Source organism: Haliotis rufescens, unplaced genomic scaffold (genome assembly GCF_023055435.1).
Source record: "Haliotis rufescens isolate VD_foot unplaced genomic scaffold, xgHalRufe1.0.p SCAF_18, whole genome shotgun sequence".
NCBI lineage: Eukaryota > Metazoa > Mollusca > Gastropoda > Lepetellida > Haliotidae > Haliotis > Haliotis rufescens.
In genome coordinates this window covers 11,484,922-11,492,040 of record NW_025963868.1, presented here as the reverse complement: position 1 = coordinate 11,492,040, position 7,119 = coordinate 11,484,922, and positions in this window count along the sequence as shown.

Sequence of the window (7,119 nt, the reverse complement as noted above, 5' to 3'; positions counted from 1 at the left end):
AAATATATCCAATACAGCCCATGCAAGTCTATAATGTTTGGCAAGTCTAGATTACTGGAGTATCAGGAAGAAAGTCTCTGGGCTCCTTTTTATTATATTTTAAAGCTATTATTTAACAACTTTTTTTCTGTAAGATATGTTCATTTCAGAGACTAGATGTTAGTCTAGTCGTCCCTCAAAAAGGTGTATTTTGTCTATCATTGTTTCTAGAAATAATTATGGATACATTTTTTCTAGAATATTTAGGTTATGATATCTAAACAATTGATGTGATAGCTAATCTGAATATTAGCACCTTGAAAACACTGCGCTGATATATAGATGCCAGACAAAATAGCCGAAAACTTGTTAACAGTGAAACGGTCAATCGTATACCGTATCATGTCGTAGCCCTGTGTGTATAAAATACACCAATATAACACAAGAACACGTGCATGTATTTACAAATATAGAAAAGTTCTGTTTAGCATAATTTCAACAGCGTCTATTCTTTTATCAGAATGTTTCGTTTCGGTTGAGTTTATTTTCCAAGTGAATAAATTATTCATGTTGACAGGTTATTGAAGCGAGAACATAAACTCTATATGAAATAGGAACGAGTAATCTACATGTATCCTCTCACATCTCAACGATGGCATTCGATCAGCGAAATCATGTCGGGTCTTGTGTCATTATAATGGAGCGACAAGCGTATGACTATACCATGTGGAGATTGGAATGTGTACGTTGCGCCATGCTTATCCATTCCCGCATTCCACATCTCTGCGAACTATATATAGCGAAACCCGCCTCCATGGGATTCATTCTTGATGTCATTTAATCCTACGTATACTATGAAGCATAATATAGCATAGCGTATGTTTTTTAAATATTTTAATAATATTTCTAACATAGTGATTAACATTACCAATCGATTTCAGGAAATATGGTTACGCAAACCGTCAAATTGGACTTATTGATACTTCACCGGCTATCTTTTTCAATCTGACATAATTTGAAAGCAGTACAGGGAAATTAAATAAAGGCCATGCAATTTTTCCATAAGTTTGGATGTGGCTGCAATGTGTCAAGCGGTTTTGTCATGCCGTTGTTGATATTATCGCTTGAAGAAGCGATTCCTGCCAGGGGAATTCCCCGACGTGACGTCACCACAAAAGTATTTCCCAAATGCTTGTGGAACAGCCAACTTCATCATGACGAGGAAGCACGCCCCGTGGTTCGTGTGGTCGACCTAAGTTATTGGTGTGTTTGTGTGCGATAAAGGGTTCCGAGAATACATGTGACGATGTTATTGTCGAGAAAGGTTTCAGGTTGATAAATTGATGGATATGATACTCATTGTTTTCCCATTTCATTATATAAAACGTCATGAGCGTTGTCATTACATTAGTGTTCTATTACAGTTTATATAGCTTTATGTTTCATCTAAGGCGCCGCGATTCACGTGTGCAGAGTTGCGTCCCTTGGGCACGCCAGAAACCTATGATTGTGGGTTCGAATCCCGGTTCGCCCCAATTATGTTTCTAGGTTTGTCAGCACCATACCCGTGCTCGTGGGTTTCACCGAAGCGGTAAACGTCTGAGACCTGCATCGCTTGGGGCTTTCCTCCCACATTAAGCTGACACCCCGCGATATAACTGTAATAATGTTAAAAGCGGCGTTAAACCCAACTCACTCACTCAATCGATAAGTTGTCAGTTGGCACAGTCGTCTATAATATGACACCGAGCTATGCAGTGTTGCGCTAATTGGCCAGTCAGAAACCTTATATCGTGGTTTCGAATAAGCCGACTCGCCGTGACATGGCTGAATTACATGTCCAGTTAACGTGGAGTAAAACCTTGCACGGTAAGTCAATCGGTCGGTCAATCAATTCTAACTCTGTATAAAAAGGAAACGGTCGAGTTACGCTTGACAATTCGACTTTCAAACTTTATTTTGAACGGATGAAAGTCAATCAATGTCCATTTGCAGCTTTAGTGGTAATCGCTCCTATTTTGCATATTAACGTTTTGATATGAATATGAAATTGTATAATCCAACAAAAGTCAATAAATAGTTCACGGGTTAATATAACATTGGAATCTATTGTTTATGTGGTGTCAGAATAAACCGCATTGCGCTAGTGGTAGTAGAAATGGCACAATTCTCGGTTTTTAATATGCCGTTTAAAATAGTGTTAAAAGCGGCGTTAAACCCAACTCACTCTCTCACTGTCTGTCACTCACTCACTCACTCACTGTCTGTCTGTCACTCACTCACTCACTCACTCACTCTCACTGTCTGTCACTCACTCACTCACTCTCACTGTCTGTCACTCACTCACTCACTCTCACTGTCTGTCACTCACTAACTCATATGCCGCTATGATAATAACAACCAATTTTCAACAATACCGACAAAACTAAGAAAGCTTAAAATGATTAATTTTGTGAAAGAATAGAATACATGATACAGGTTTTCGACGGAAAACAGTACACCTGATAACATATGATCTTTGTCTTTGATGACAGATCGCCTCCGTGGTCTAGTGGTAGAGCGTGCGCCCGGAGAGCGGAAGGTCCGGGGTTCGATCCCCGGCCGCGTCATACCAAAAGACGTTAAAAAATGGTACTTGTTGTTACCCTGTCTGGCGCTCGGCATTAAGGGGCTAAAACAAGTACTGGTCGTCTCGGAGTCAGTATACTGTGTCTGAGTGGGATATTCATGTTCAACTGCGGCATGGTATCTCAGTGAGCTAGCACTATAAATCGGCATCAGTCCGGACTAGTACAAGCAGCCACACACACACACGTGCATGCACGGATATGCATATAAGTGCAAAAATCTTGGACGCGACGTTAAAACCAATTTCACCTCATCTCACCTCACCTTTGATGACAACACAGTTTATAATATTCATAACAACATTCAGGCATTAAACTAATAGTTTATACCCGTTGTTGTTTGTTAATGTAGGATAATTCAAAACTTACCTGAAGGTTTCATTTTCTTTATAGAAGTCCGAGTTTGACATGTACCGGAGTGCCGGTATCATTAACGGTATAGACCTATGAAGATCCGGGGTAGAATAGGTCTTCATCAAACCCTGCTTGCCATAAAAGGCGACTATGCTTGTTGTAAGAGGCGACTAACGGGATAAGGTGGTCAGGCTTCCTGACTTTGTTGATGCATGTCATCGTATCCCAACTGCGTGGATTGATGCTCATGATGCCAATCACTGTGCTGTCTGGTCCAGACTCGTTTATTTACAGACCGCCGTCAAATAGCTGAAATGTTGCTGAGTGCGGCGTTAAACATCAAACAAACAAACATTGACCGTATGGTTCGTTAATAATCTGTACCGATTGTTGCTTAGATTTTCTTTCAAAACAACGGAGTTCAAGTGATTGTTGATGCAAGTGTATTCTGTACTCTAAAAATGCAAATGATGTGAGGATATTTATAACACTTAACCAAGATAGATCTTATCAACGAGCTAGCAAGTAAAAATGTCGCCAATGTATTGGAGCAAGACGTTAGCGACGAGTGTGCGATATGATCGAATACTGATGAACAACATTGAAACATTAATATTTTGGAAGTCATCATAGTTAGAATGTTTCTAACTTCAACACCCAATCATATATAAATGAGGTATATGGTTACAGCATGGTTATAACATACACAAGTATAACGTTTCTCGGCGTCTTAGAGAAATAATTAAATACTTATATGGCATGCATTTATAATTATACAATAATCGATAACACGTATCCGTGTATTTAATAACACAGTATTATAACCTTTTTCGTAGTTTAAGGCATTCTATAGGGGAATTAATTCCGGAGACACTGGTCAAATTTTGTATTTGTACGATGGAAAACATATAGTTTTAGTTTGTTTGTCGTTCTCAGCAAGATGCCAGCGGTATGACATTGATGGAATACATATAGCCCAGTTGTTCATATTTCAGCCGACAGCGGTTAGCAGAAGTTGACATTAGTCATTTATAAACGTCATCGTGGCAACTTTCATGGAATTTCAAGTAATTTTAAACTTAGTAGTTCTTTACGGTCAGATCAGAGTATTTCTTTTTAATTTATATATTCACTTTTACGATACGCAAAGAAAAAGAAAAAATGTATCGAAGTGAAATTCACAGTATAAAAAGCGGTGTCAAACAAAATAGCTTTTAGTCAATGTAAAATAGGGTTCTACAATAGTTAATGCCTTTTACGAAATTAGTAAAAGATTCCCATCTAAAATGCATTGATAACAAAATAGGACTCCTTATATCATGTACAGTTTCATATATTTGCGGTGAACAACAGACGAACAGATCCAGGTCGCTTATAATATTCACTTTGTAGTAATTCTATTAATATTCAAAATTCGTCATTATTGCCTAACCATTGCACCGGCGAGCAATCGGCCCCTGCTTGTCTACTCGTTTGTATTAGACAGAAACCCAGTCTATTATTCTCGTCCTGTGTGAATTTCGTTACATATTTTAACTTATTTACATATACACTATCCGTTGCAGAATTCATAAAATAATATACTGTGTATGTGAGTTATAACATATAGACTAATAGTTAATACTGTGATTTTTCGAGTTTTCCGTCTTTCCCCAAACGGTGTATAGAAGGGAGGAGTTAGAAATGATGTTGAGCTTTTTAGTTTCCATCTAAAAAATAATTCGAAAGTGAGAAGTTAGAAGCTAGAAGTTGGAAAGGTGAATTGTCAATTGTTATCAGGATCGAAAACACAGTTAATACTCTCTGTAGTTATTCAGTTTGTATTGGGTCCTAATTCAGTGCATTGTTTGTATCAACATTACAAGAGCTGTATCTGACACTAAAATGTTGTTCTCGAAAAATAAGTTTTACCTGGCAGGTAATTATTATTATGTATTGAAAAATGACATGTTTTAATTAGCACACAATCAAAAGTTCGGGTTAATCTTAATTGAGGGTATCTGTCTCTTTAAGATATATATTATACTCGTGTTTAGTTGGGCTAAAGTGTCCCATAGGCTTGCACAGTTTGCTTTGTATTTAATAATGCAACGGATGCTCGCGGAATCTTTTATCACTCCGAATCTTTATGCAGTGATCTAAATACGAAACATATATGAGGCTGTTTCTCTGGTCTCTTTTATATCTGTATAGTTCATGTGGGTAAATCAGTGGAATGGAATTGGCATTTTGACTAGGATGGAACTATACAAGATCGTCTCTGGACCTGAAACATCAGTTAAACTTTCCTTCTTTTGATTTTGTGAATCCTAGGCTCTAGGCATTAAGGGGCATAAGTCGGCTAGGAGTCAGTATACTGTGTCTGAGTGGGGTATTCATGTTAAACTGCGGCATGATATCTCAGTGTGCTAGCACTACAAATCAGCATCAGTCCGGGCTAGTACAAACAGCTCACATAACTCCAAAAATGTTGGGCTCGACGTTAAACCCAAATTCACCTCACCTTGACTACAAAGATGTAACAGACAGGTTCAAATTGCTTGGCAATACACCGTACACCGTGATAAGCATGATAAATACAAGGGAGGAACAATTTCTTTAAACAAAACGAAAACATCAGGAAATACATCAGCTGCCCTTACTATATGTGACACATAATGCTCATGCACGATTTTGTTTTAATAGTAGGTGTATTATGTTCAATGTGCTTTGTTCCTTGACTCTAGATAATCAAAGTATTCAAATCTGTCACCCTTCTTAACTGTAAATGATAGTTTTTTAACTCGTAAACTATCCACATAATCACCGAACAATTTTACGAGAACCATTCTTAACCCGGCTTGATCGTATCTGTGGCACTTCCCATACGAGCGAATACTCCGCTTGCAGTTCATTTGAGAATTCTTTGGGCACATGCAGTTACGATTTACAGCACAAACAGCCCATGGTTTAATTACCGCATCCCTTACAAACTGTCCATTTTGGAGAAATATTAAACCAGCACTTAATATTTTATATGGGGAATAGAAACAGGCTGTTGTTTTAAAGTAGTTCATCATTTGCGTGTCGACATGCTGCGACATAAGCCCTTGTCCACTCCTGATTTGAATTCCCCGAACCTCGGCATCCTGGAGTGTCTCCTTAAGTCCTTCCATCGTCAGCCTAACAGAGGCGTCCATCCACACCAGGATGTCAGCAGCTTTTATATTGGCCTGCAAAGTATCAATAATAATCTTGTCGTTCCTTGTGCTCAATATATACTGCCATGACGTAAAGGTACAGGTAATCTTATAAACATGTTTTCTAGTTAATCTTTTGACATTTTCATGAAGATCAAATGAGTTTAATAGTGAAACTGATTTGAGCGTTATCCCCGTAATGGTGATATCGTAACGCTGAAGCAACTCAAATCTCCAGTTAGGCTGCCATGTTTATTTGTCTAAAACGGTGATACTGATCAATGCAAAACTTGGGAGGTTGCGGAATTTGTGCAGACCTGTGAACCGTACCTGTACTATAAGGGCTTTCCATATATAACACCTCAAATTCCTCATCCAGTGTTCCAACTTTTGTAGTGGGAATGTTCTCACTTGACATTTGCAATGCTTTGTCACCTGTGTAAGTAGAGTGGACAAAACTCATTATTTGACCCAGTGCGGTAATGTTTACATAATGTTCCCGTAACAATTCTAAGGTCAATTGTCTGTCTTAGCCAAATCAATTCAAAATCGTTTATATTAAAACGTTTTTGCTTTTCTGCAAAGTTTATTGTGTGTATCAATCTACCTTTTACTTAATGCGGTTCTGGGCCGGAAGAGCGAAACCTAGCCATAATCAACTCTAAAATCTCTTCGCTTTCGTGAAGCTACAGTAAAAGTGGTCACGCTACAGTAAACACGGGGTATTGCTATACCGGGACTCTCAAATTTACAAGAAAAACACAGAAATACGTATACCGTAATTACAGTAGTAATTTATTAGATGCTGAAGTATAGTATAGTTTTACAGTCTCTGTTTGTAACAGCACGGGCGTTAATCTAAACTACAGTAATCCGGTGTTTTTATAGCAATTGCTCATTTTCGCCTTCGTAGGACAAATACCCCAACTTGGGTTTTCGCTTTACTGATACTAGAGAAAATTGGATTTTCGCTCACCCGG